Raw genomic sequence first — 13,254 nt, forward strand, 5'->3', positions numbered from 1 at the left:
ACAAATACTTCCTGTCCGCCGTAGTCCATTACCGAGTGTCTCACGATGAGTCCAGCTCTGCTACATCTGGATGCCTTTGGCTGAATGGTGACATTATGCCACCATCCAGCCTGACATCCAGACACAGCAGATCTTGTAGATGACCACCGGAGATAACTCAGGCTACGGCGGTAACCTGTCAGGCATTTCTTGCGGTCAGCTGAGCTCATCGCGATGCGATCTTCCAGCTGAAGCAAGGTAAGGCATTATTTATATTAGTACACATGGGTAGTAAGCTGCGTTTCCACACTTACTACGCATGTGACTATAAAGATAATGCAGTTTTACCGCATGTAATGATAGTCTATGGGAAATTTATGCTGCGGAGACTGAGCGCAACATAAATGGACATGCTGCGGTTTGGAAAGACCCTCCGCATGTTCGCTTACTCAGGGCTGCCGCAGGCGTCTCTGAATGCATAGTGGAGATGGGATTTTTTGAAATCTCATGCACTATGCTGAAACATCTGGACGCTGCGGACGAACGCATCATCAAATCCGCAGCGTTTACTGACCTTGAAAACATACCCCCAATGTTGTACATATTTTGCTTGAAAATCAACTCTTAATAAACATCAGAGCAGCCACACAAGGGAGAAGCTTTTTTTATGTTCAGATGTTGTAAGTGATTTAACCGACAACAACCCCTTGTCATTCCTCATGTTTGGCCTCATTAAAATAAAAACACTCATCTCTTCTGTGCCGGCGCCGTTCCAGTGGTGTCAGGACTCACATTCCCGAGGCTCACTGAGGTTTTACATCACACGACCTGCTCCCAATCAGTGCCGGCTGTACTGTTCCCGCCTTTGGATGTATTGAATATCAACTGGCAGCCAGGACGGCGGCTGCTCTCTGACTTCCTCGTGATGTTTGATTTGTCCGAAGGTGGGGATGGTGACGCCAGTGCTGATTGGGGGCAGGTTTTACATGATGTAACAACCTCACATGAATCCCGGGAATGCAAGTGCTGACACTGCTGGAAAATGCCACACAGAGAGAACCCATTATCATACCTAGAGTGTGAAAAATTAATTACTGGAAAATCATATTATATGTTACTGACAAATTGTAGAAAAAGATATAACAGACGGTCGTATAATTAAATGAAAAAGGGAAATTACTTTACAACTTACCATAGTTTTTTGACTATAAGACACTGTTATAGAAAACATTAAAATCCATACAGCAACACCTGCCTATAAGCCCCAAATCAGTAGTGGTCAGATTTCTGACTCCAGCCATGTCATGTTTACTATCTATATGGAAAGGTAAAATCGCGATAAAAAACATAGCGGCCATCTTCAACTTCTGTGGTCTCCAGGAGTGAAGCTATTGTTAATATTGGTAATTTTATAAAATCCTGAAGGGCTGAGAACATCCCACCACCCGGCCCACGTGAGGTCATCAAGGAGGGGTGTCTGGGTGTAACTTAGGTGCTGATAAAAGGTCAAGGCTAATTATGATCTGGTTCATGCAGAAAGATACAGATCAGTGTATGTACGATCCCATTCACTGGACGTTCCCAATCGCAGTGCTCTCCTTCGCTAAGCCAAATCATCTCTGTGATCACCATAGTAAGTTTCCTGCTTTAATCTTGTTTATTTCATGTTCTGCATATGATGTATTGTTTAACCCCTTTGTAAAATCTTTTGTATAAATGAGATACATTTTTCTTGAATTTTTCTACATACAACAAAAGACAACACCCATCCAAACCCCCTCCCCCTCCTTGTTCCAGACCACATAGCAATTAGCAAGTATCTTATTATGTTAATTAACGTATCTAAGCTGAATACAGCAATCTGTACACTCAAGAAAGGCCGTACTGGGCCCCTGGCCCTTAGGGGAGGCCGCCATGACAGGGAAACGTGCGACAATAGGGATCTTATTAGGACTGCTGGGGAGTACAGGGTTAAAAGAGGTGAGGGGAGTGACGGAGTTTTTTGAATTTGAAGGGAGAAGGAGGGGTCGGGGGCAGGGGGGGGAGACTTTATAAAAGGGGGTGGCCATGTCAGTGGGGCAACCATTTTGGGTACTCACCGGCCATAGACTGAAGCTCCCACCCACCCTCCCTTTATTGTTCATTTTTAATTTGTAGAATCGGGTGTTATTAATTATGGGTTAGGGCTAGGTTTTTAGCTTTATGAAGGTATTTACTTATGGCTAAGTATGGTAGATTATCTGTCGCGGCAGCGTGGCAGGGGGTGGTGATCCTCGAAGTTGGTGGTAGTGGAAAATGGCGGATTGATGGGGGGGGGATCTCAATAGGTCCTGGACTCCCCAGGGTGATTTTAAAATGGTCAAAGGGGTACAGATAATCCCATGGAAGGGATTATTAGGGGAACCACAAACAGATGTGCGGGTTTTGGCCTGGCGGGTGGAGTTTGCCTCCGAGCTGGTGCATAGCGGCTGGGGGTAAGGCGGATATAAGGCCAAAATAGGTGGGACGTTTGGCTGGAAAATGTTCAATATATGTTTCGGGCTTCGAGGGTCATCCACTTCCGGGTTTATTGTTCCATTATTGTTGTATGTTTAAATGTTAAAAAAACGGCTGCTGTGGCCAATTAATCCAACCTATTTGTCGTGTGTTTTTAATAGGGTTATTCTCTTACTACAGATGAAGGGGGAGGCGGCTGTTATCTCGGGGGTGACATGAGGTGAGGTAAGGGGTTTTATACTAGAGCTCACAGGAGTCACGGATGCCCGTTGTCATGTGAATATAAACATTATGAAAGATAAGTCCCAAGTTTCCAAGTTCTTTAGATTTCACCTGAAACGGGAAGGACATTATGGAAACAGATTTTATATGATTCACTCCAAGGACCTTAATCAGACATATCTCTCTCGATACAAGTAATAATATTACCCAGCACCCCCATGTAAGGAGATAATATCCATGCCTTGGTGAATTTTTCCAGTCCTCCCATATTTTACAGTATTTATGCAGGTCTCTCCTCTTTTTATATACTCCTTCCAGACGTAGCAGTTGAGTCATTTTTTCCATAAATTCCCTAAATGTAGGTGGCGCCCTGTCCAACTAGTGTGCGGCTATAGTTTTCCTGCCTTGATAGAACGTTTTTTAAGTGCTAACTTTGCATCTTCAGCAAGGCCGTCAACAAAAACCAAGACACAAACCAGAGGATGTGTAGGAATCACAACCCTAAATAGCGAGTATGTCGTCTGTGAGTAAATCGGCAGGGCCTGAACCGCATCTTGGACACAAGTCATCCTCTCTTACCCCAATTTTCTGCAGGTATTTGGGAGTCCTGTATACCTGATGCAGCAGGTACATCTGTGACAGCCTTTGTGCCTCACTAGTGGACAGCTGGGGAATCGAGGTTAATATGTCATCCCACTGCTCATTGTCAATTACCCCTTAACGACTGCCGATATGCCATTTCACGGCGGCAATTAGGGATACTTAGACCACAGCGCCGCTTTTTAACGGCATCTAGGAAAAAGTATATAGCGCCCCCCACAGTCGGAATTTCTCCAGGGTCTTGGTTGCCTCGAGTAGCCGAGACCCCAGAGAATATGATTCGGGTCGGTTTTTACAGACCCCGGGGTTGTGATCGCCATTATTTACCATATTATGGCAACTGCAAAAAAAAAAAGTCAGATTTGCCATTTAATTTCTCTCTCCTCTGATGTGATCACACATCAGAGGAGAGAGAAATAGGGTCCCCGATTCCCCCCCGGTACCTCCCGGTGTCCCTGGGTCCTCCTGCTTTTCCCCCACGGCCGCCAGTGTCTTTTTCCGGTAAGACAATGGCAGGCGCATGCACAGTGCGCACACCGAGATGTGCCGGCCGGCACACGACAACAAAAGCAGGTTTTTCCTATCGGTTCATTTTCATCACTGATAGGGTCTATCACAGTAATCAAATGAAATAAATAGTAAATAAAAAAACCCTTTGTCACCCCCTTAGTTAGGGAACAATAATGAAATAAAAAATGTGTATATTTATTTCCATTAGGGTTTGAATTGCGCTAAAGTGAGTTGGGCTAAGGTTAGGGTTGGTGCTAAAGTTATGGTTTAGATTAGGTTTACGGTTGGGTTAGGGGTGTGTCAGGGTGAGGTTTGTGGTTATGGCTAGCGGTGTGTTGAGGTTAAGGGTGTGGTTAGGGTTGGAATTAGGTATAGGGGTGTGTTGGGGTTAGGGTTGGAGTTAGAATTGGGGGTTTCCACTATTTAGGCACATCAGGGGCTCTACAAACATGACATGGCATCTGATCTCAATTCCAGCCAATTCTGCAGTGAAAAAGTCAAACAATGCTCCTTCCCTTCTGAGCTCTGCCATGCACCCAAAGAGTGGAATATGGGGTATCGGTGTACTCAGAACAAATTGGACAACAACTTTTGGGGTCCAATTTCTCCTGTCACCCTTGGGAAAATACAAAATTGGGGGCTAAAAAATCATTTTTTTTCACGGCTCTGCGTTATAAGCTTACTTGGGATTCAAAGTTCTCAAAAAACATTTAGATAAATTCCTTGGGGGTCTAGCTTTCAAAATGGGGTCACTTGTGGGGGGTTTCTACTGTTTAGGCACATCAGAGGCTCTGGAAACGCAACATGGCGTCCGATCTCAATTCCAGCCAATTCTGCATTGAAAAAGTCAAGCGATGCTCCTTCCCTTCCGATCTCTGCCGTGCGCCCAAATAGTGGTTTACCCCCACATATGGAGTATCGGCGTATTCCGATGAAATTGCACAACAAATTTTGTGGTTAATTTTTTCTTTTTACATTTGTGAAAATAAAAAAACTGGTTTTGAAATAAAATGTTTGTCAAAAAAAGTGAAATGTTCATTTTTTTCCTTCCACATTGCTTCAGTTCCTGTGAAGCACGTAAAGGGTTAATTAACTTCTTGAATGTGGTTTTGAGCACCTTAAGGGGTGCAATTTTTAGAACGGAGTAATTTTTGGGTATTTTCTGTCATATAGACTCCTCAAAGTCACTTTAAATGTGAGCTGGTCCCTAAAAAATGGTTTTGCTAATTTTGTTGTAAAAATAAGAAATCACTGGTCAACTTTTAACCCTTATAACTTCTTAACAAAAAAAATATATATGTTTCCAAAATTGTGCTGATGTAAAGTAGACATGTTGGAAATGTTATTTATTAACTATTTTGTGTGACAAATCTCTCTGATTTAACTCCTGAATGACCCCAGCTTTTTTCGTTTTTGCTTTTTTCGCTCCCCTTCTTCCCAGAGCCATAACTTTTATTCTTCCGTCAGTATGGCCGTGTGAGGGCTTATTTTTTTGCAGGATGAGTTGTACTTTTGAACGACACAATTGGTTTTAGCATGTCATGTACTAGAAAATGGGGAAAAAAATTGAAGTGCGGTGAAATTGCAAAAAGAAGTGCAATCCCACACTTGTCCGATTAGGTTAATCCTTTTTTTTCATGGTAGATCAGGCGATTCTGAACGCGGCAATAATACCAAATTTAATACCAAATATGTGTATGTTTGATTTTTTTATGTTTTATTTTGAATGGGGCGAAAGGGGGGAGATTTGAACTTTTAAATATTGGGTTTTTTTTCCTTCATATTTTTAATAACTTTTTTTTATACTTTTGCCTGCTTCAGTAGCCTGCATGGGAGGCTAGAAGCTGGCATAGCCTGATCTGCTCTGCTAGATAGGAGCGATGCTTAGATCACTCCTATTTAGCTGTATCACAGCAATCTGGCATCAACAACCATAGAGGTCTTAAGGAGACCTGATTCTCATGCTGACGCATCTCTGACCCCCGATCACGTGATGGGGCACAGCGATGCACGCATTTCTATCCCGATGGCTGGATGCGCTAGTTAAGTGCCACTGTCAGTTTGACAGCGACATTTAACTAGTTCATAGGCGCATGCGGATCACGATTCCGCCCGCTCCTACTGTGGGCACATGTCAGCTGTTCAAAACAGCTGACATGTCCCAGCTTTGATGTGGGCTCACCACCGGAGCCCGCATCAAAGCGGGGGTTCTGTCCTTGGATGTACTATTCCGTCTGATGACAGAAAGGGGTTAAGGGCATAAAAAATAACAGTTTGAAAATTGTGAAATTTAAAAAATTTTCACCATATTTCCGTTTTTTTTCATGAATAAATGCAAGTCATATCGAAGAAATTTTACCACTAACATGAAGTACAATATGTCATGACAAAACAGGCCTCTTTCACACTTCCGTTTTTACAATCTGCATAGGATCCGTCAAAATGTTGAAAAGACGGATCCTGTGCTGATTGTAAAAAACGGATGCACTGGAGCCGTATTTTTGACGGTTCCAGTGCATCCTAGAAGGCTATGTGCACATGTTGTGTATGAGTCTTCGCCGCGGTTTTTCGCTGTGAAAACGCATACACAACACAACCCATGATAAAAATAATAAAAAAAATCGTGATATTCTTACCTTCCGGCGTACCGCGCAGCCCCCGCTGCCTTCCCTATGCTCTGTTCCCAGTGATGCATAGTGAGACAATGACCTGTGATGACGTAGTGGTCTCGCGAGACCGCACGTCATCGGGTCATTTCGCTATGCATCACTGGGAACCGGAGATGCCGGCAGCATCGGGGGGCCGCGGGAAAGCTGCAGGTGCCGCGTGGGACGCCGGAAGGTAAGAATATTATGATTTTTTATTTTTAACATTATATCTTTTTACTATTGATGCTGCATAGGCAGCATCAATTGTAAAAAGAGAGAGAGCGAGAGAGAATTTCCCTGACGGTAAATTCTTCCGCGCATGCTCAGTTTGAAAAGACGGCATCCGTCGCTGGATTCCTGCTTTTCACAGTCAGCGACGGATCCTGCGCCCATAGGCTTCCATTATAGGCAATGACGGGCAGCGCAGGATCTTTTTTCCGATGTGCAGTAAGAACGTTCTTCTATGCGTTGTCTCCGCCCGACGGACAGTAATTTTATGACGGATCCAGTGCATGACGGATGAAATGGAAGGCCATCCATCACAATCCGTCGCAAATGCAAGTCTATGAGAAAAAAGCGCATCCTGCGGGCAAAATCGCAGGATGGTTTTTTTTTTTAAAAAAACGACGCATTATGATGGGAGATGAAAGAAGGAAGTGTGAAAGAGGCCTTATTACCTAATAAATAAGTGTTCAGCGCAGCGTGCAGGATAAATGTGCTCCATCCCTTACTGTGGTCTTTGGGAGGCAGAATGAAAAAATCAACAGCATGTGAAGGATTGGTTTTATTTATTTTTAAGCCATTCCTCGTGCAGTATAAGTGATTATGCGACTTTATGCTTCGGGTCGGTGTTTATTACAGCGATACTAGATTTATATCAGGTTTTTATGTTTGGCTGCTGTCACACAGTAAAAGATGCATTTTATTGCGAAAACTTGTATTTGCATCACCATATTTAGAGATCTATAATTTTCCATATTTTGGCCCACAGAGTCATGCGAGGTCTTGTTTTTTGTAGGACGAGCTGATGTTTTTATTGGTACCATTTTTGGGAACATGACATCTTATTCTGATTTCTGGGAGACAGAATGAATGAAAACCAGCAATTCATGAATTGCTTTTTTTTTCTTTTTCTTTTTTTTATACCCTTCTGCATGTGGTAAAATTGATTAGAACAGTTAATTCTTCGGGTCAGTACGATTACAGCAATATCTCATTTATATATTTTTGTATGTTTTGGCACTTTTACACAAATCTATTTTTATAGAAAACATAATTATTTTTACATCGCTTTATTCTGAGAGCTATAACCTTTTTTATTTTTCCGCTGATGGAGCTGTATGGTGGCTTGTTTTTTTGCAGGATAAGATGATTTTATTTACATCCGTCTTTTTGATTGTGTTTTATTCTACTTTTTGTATGGCAGTATGATGACAAAGCATTGTTTTTTGCCTCATTTTTTTTAATTTTTTTACGGTGTTTACTGAAGAGGTTAACTAATGGGACAGTTTTATAGGTCAGGTCGTTAGGGCGATACCAAATATGTATACTTTTATTGTTTTGGTTTTTTCATTTACATAAATTTCTTTACTGTAAAAATGCTTTTTTCATTATTTAGGAATTTAAAAAAAAATACATTTACACATTCTATTTTTTTTTTAAAAAACTTTTTTTTACATTGTCCCAGGATGGAACATCACTATATAATGTTAGATCGCTGATCTGACACTCTGCACTGCAGGGAAGGAGGCATGCCAGCGCCTGTTCTCAGCAGGCGCACACAAGCCACCTCCCTGCAGGATCTGGAAGGACCCCACGGCCATCTTGGGTCTCCATGGAGAACATCAGGCGAACGTGATTGCATTGCGTTCTGATGGAAGCACGCAGGGAGCCCCTTCCCTGTGTAATGCTTCTCTATGCCGCTATCATCGGCATCAGAGAGGTTAAATGCCCAAGAGCGGTGCTAGCACCAATCGTGGGCATTGCTGCGGGGTGTAAGCTGTCAACCGCCGCAGCACTCAGTGTGAGGCCACACGATCGGTGCACCGTACTAGTACTGTGGTTTGCGGGAACTGCTGAAAACTTATAAAGATTCCATCCAACTGAAGTTCATCTATAAATAGGATCCCTGCTCGTCGCCAGGGGCTAAAGCCCTCTAACCTGAATATTTCTGGCAAATTTGGGTTTTACCATATAGGAGTAACTGGAGTAAACCCATCAATATTAAGGAGCTGCTTAATTTTTTCCTGGTTTTAATAATAAGAACTAGAGTAGGGAGCTTCGTCTTATTTTCCCCCAAATAACCTGCTCCCAAAAATGAGATAATTGGGTTTTCTCCCATATACCCCCAGCCGCAAAAATCTTCTCGGATCGCCATTTTTCTGGTTGTGGAGAAAACAAAAAAGGAAATTGTTAAAAAAATTAAAAAACAAACAAACAAAAAAAAAACAAAGTATCCGCCCTTTCTCCAGTGCCATGAATCACATTGCATTTTACATATGGGTTCCATATTTCTAAACCCGGCACAGACCAGCCACATGATCCCAATAAAAGCATTCTCACTAAGTTAGGTTTATAACTTTATTTTGTTAAAGGTTTTTTGGGTTAAAAAAAAATTAATGCACATCACATTTTTGGAAAATACAAAAAATATATACTTGTTTTAAAAAAAAAAAAAAACTTGTGGAGATCTGCAAGGGACCAATTGAAGCAGGAACTATAGGCAAAAGCAGAGAGAGATCTGGAGAGGCTGGTGGAAAAGAAGCCCTACAGCTTCACCAAACAGCTTCACTTTCTTATTCCTGTCCTAGGCATGCGCGAGTAAGTATATATACTAGTGTTGAGCATTCCGATACCGCAAGTATCGGGTATCGGCCGATACTTGCGGGTATCGGAATTCCGATACCGAGATCCGATACTTTTGTGGTATCGGGAATCGGTATCGGGATTAATATCAATGTGTAAAAGAAAGAATTAAAATAAAAAATAGGGATATACTCACCTCTCCGACGCAGCCTGGACTTTACCGCCGTAACCGGGAGCCGTTGTACCTAAGAATGCGCGCTTGAAGAGCCTTAGATGACGTCACGGCGCTCTGATTGGTCCGAAGCGGTCGCGTGACCACTACGCGACCAATCACAAAGCCGTGACGTCACCTAAGGTATTTCAAGTGCTTGAAAGACCTTAGGTGACGTCACGGCTTTGTGATTGGTCGCGTAGTGGTCACGCGACCGCTACGGACCAATCAGAGCGCCGTGACCTCATCTAAGGCCCTTCAAGCGCGCATTCTTAGGTACAACGGCTCCCGGTTACGGCGGTAAAGTCCAGGGCGCGTCAGAGGGTGAGTATATCCCTATTTTTTATTTTAATTCTTTCTTTTACACATTGATATGGATCCCAGGGCCTGAAGGAGAGTTTCCTCTCCTTCAGACCCTGGGAACCATACAGGATACCGTCCGATACTTGGTGTCCCATTGACTTGTATTGGTATCGGGTATCGGTATCGGATTAGATCCGATACTTTGCCGGTATCGGCCGATACTTTCCGATACCGATACTTTCAAGTATTGGACGGTATCGCTCAATATATTATATACATATATCTGTAGCCTCCATGTTGATGTTTCTTGTCTAGCTTCTATCATTGTCTGTTCTCATCTGCATAACTGAAGGAAGGCTTCCAGTGGAGTCCAGACACTCTCAGCAGCAGTCAAGTGGCAGTGGTACAAGTACATTATTTGATTCCAGCAAACCAAGCATAGTTTTAGAAGAGAGCTCAGAATGTACTGCAGAAAAGGTTGTCACTGCAGACATAACGACGCAGCCAAGCACCAGTGGAGGGAGCTGTGCCAAGCGGAGAGCTGCTGCTGCTGCAGCGCTTGAAGTTATGTCTCCGTCTGAGACATCCCAGGAAATAATTGAGTTTTTTCGCAAAAAAAAAAAAAAGCAGAACGCCCAGAGGAGGAGTTATTACGAAGCTTGAGCCAATATTTCCGCGCACTGCTCCCGGAAAACAAGCAGAGCTGCATTAGTATGATAAATAGTATCCTTTATATATGTACTTACGAACCCCATCCGATCGATTTGGAGGAGGCTATTAATGGGTTTAAGCAGGCAACAAGGCGATCAAAGTCTGTTTCTTGAAAATAAGTTGTATCCTTCTAGCCTTGTATTCCAAGGGTTTAAGCAGGCAACGAGCCATAGAGAACGCAATTCTTTTATGCAGGGTCAGTCTAGAGCGAATCAGCCACAGTCTTCGGGGGGCACAGTGCAGATTCCAAGTTCATCTAATCTATTCAGCACTCCTCAATCTTCTGACCGTTCTCGGACAGGGATGCTTGACCACGATATCCAGAACTTTCTAATAAACATGTGCCTGCCAGCGGTTTGGGATGAGGGAGAGATTAGGCCACATCCTTCCTGGCCCACTTATATCACAATTGTGATAAACTCTCACGCCTGGAATCCCAAATGACGAGATAATCTTGAAGCAAAAAAAAGGAAGGTGATCAGGAATAGCATATTTTTGAAAAGCAAACAGCACTGAAAGAAAATGACTACTCTGCCGACCCTATTTTGCACTCCGCCACCCCTCTTCTCCTCTACACCCCCATCCCATCTCTGTCTGGCCCCAGTCCCAGCAAAAGACCGCTACAGGGAGCAGGTGAGGGCTCTTCACCCATGGTCCCCCATACACCTGGAGCCTCCACTACACTCCTCTACTGGGGGGGCTTTTCAGCACCGCTACATACCTGAACTTGAACGATGATTCTCTCCAGGTCCACCTCGTGTCTCTGCAGGCCCAGAAGTGATAAACAGGCAGTTCATGGGAGTGTCCTTGTAAAAATATGGAATTCCGGAAATACGGTCCTCACGGAGTACTGCAAAATAAACAAATTTGGCAAGCTTCCGTTGTTTTTGCGGCTCCATTGATTTTCAATGGTGTCCATGTCCATAAGCTGTGAAAAATATCGAGCAAGCTCGATATTTTTTCACGGATGTAAATACGGCCAAACAGCGTAAAGCGCTCCTACGATTTTTTGCAGCCCATTTTTGCAGCCCCATAGAAATCTCTTTGGGCCACTAAAATGGGCCGCAAAAACACAGCAAGTGTAAAAGCAGCTTTAGAGGCGGCCATTCCTCCCACCTCCTTTCCCCTCTGTAATGTGTCATTTAATTTGAGCTGTGCCTTTTTTTCAAAATTAATTCTCTGAACATAGCTTGAAATTTGTAATAGTGTTTCACAGGAATCCACCCCGGGGCGTCATGGATGACCTATAACAGCTGGGACATGAGAATCATTTTAATCATAGTTGTGTGACCCACTACTGATAATGGTAATTGACACCAGGTGTTGATTTTTGCTTGGAATCTCATGTGTAGCGGATCCAAATTGTGGTATAAAAGATCTAACATTTGTTGAAACTTGAATGCCCAAATATTTAACCCCTTCCCCACTACAGTGGGTACAGAAAGCATTCCAACCCCTTTAAATGTTTCACTCTTTGTTTAATTGCAGCCATTTGGTAAGTTCAAAAAAGATCATTTTTTCTCATTAATGTACACTCTGTACCTCATCTAGACTGAAAAGCAGAAATGTAGAAATCTTAGCAAATTTAATAAAAAAGAAATACTGAAATATAACATGGTCATAAGTATTCAGACCCTTTGCTCAGGCATTCATATTTAAATCACATGTTGTCCATTTCCTTGTGAACCTCCTTAAGATGGTTCTACTCCTTCATTGGAGTCCAGCTGCCTGTAATTAAACTGATAGGACTTGATTTGGAAAGGCGCACACCTGTCTATGTAAGACCTCACAGCTCACAGTGCATGTCAGACCAAATGAGAATCATGAGGTCAAAGGAACTGGCCACAGAGCTCAGACAGAATTGTGGCAAGCCACAGATCTGGCCAAGGTTACAACAGAATTTCTGTAGTACTCAAAGTTCCTAAAAGCACAGTGGCCTCCATAATCCTTAAATGGAAGAAGTTTGGGACCACCAGAAGTCTTCCTATACCTGGCCGTCCAGCCAAACTGAGCAATCGTGGGAGAAGAGCCTTGGTGAGTGAGGTAAAGAACCCCAAAATCACTGTGGCTGAGCTCCAGAGATGCATCAGGGAGAAAGTTCTACAAAGTCCACTATCACCGCTGGATACAGAAAGCGTATCACTCTACTTTCTCTACGTACTCAAGGGGAGTGTCAGTACTGATTCCTGCGGGGGTGCGATTTGAGGAGATGAAGGTGTATGTTGATGCGGATGGTCAATATGTGGTGGTGAAATGTAAATTGCTTGGGGTGCTGCTGTGTGTAGTGGCTATGTACATTCCACCTCCCTATTCCAGTAAGAAAATTAGAGAAGTGTGGGAGCTGGTGGTGTGAGGAGACCTGATACCACTTCTAATTATTGGAGACCTCAATAATATAGGTGATGACTTCAGGGATATGAACAAAAACTTACAGAATAGGTCTGAAGGTCATACTGCTGCGTTTGGTACATATTTTCAGGAAATTGTCATGATTGATCTGTGGAGGGTGCGACATGTTGGGGAGAGGGGGTATTCTTGCTACTCACCGGCCCTTGATCTAGAATAGATATGGCTTTTGGAAATGAAATGTTAGATACAATGGTGGGAGACGTGAGATGCCTGTCACTCGCATTTTCGGATCATAATCCGATTGACGTGGAGCTGTGGCCGATGGGGACACGGGCCAGGTGCAGGGGCGAGTGGAAAATTCATCCTAACTGGTTGCGCAGTATTGATATAGAGAACATACAGCGGGAGATAGAGAAGGTT

The sequence above is a fragment of the Ranitomeya variabilis genome, chromosome 4, assembly GCF_051348905.1.
Source record: "Ranitomeya variabilis isolate aRanVar5 chromosome 4, aRanVar5.hap1, whole genome shotgun sequence".
Lineage (NCBI taxonomy): Eukaryota > Metazoa > Chordata > Amphibia > Anura > Dendrobatidae > Ranitomeya > Ranitomeya variabilis.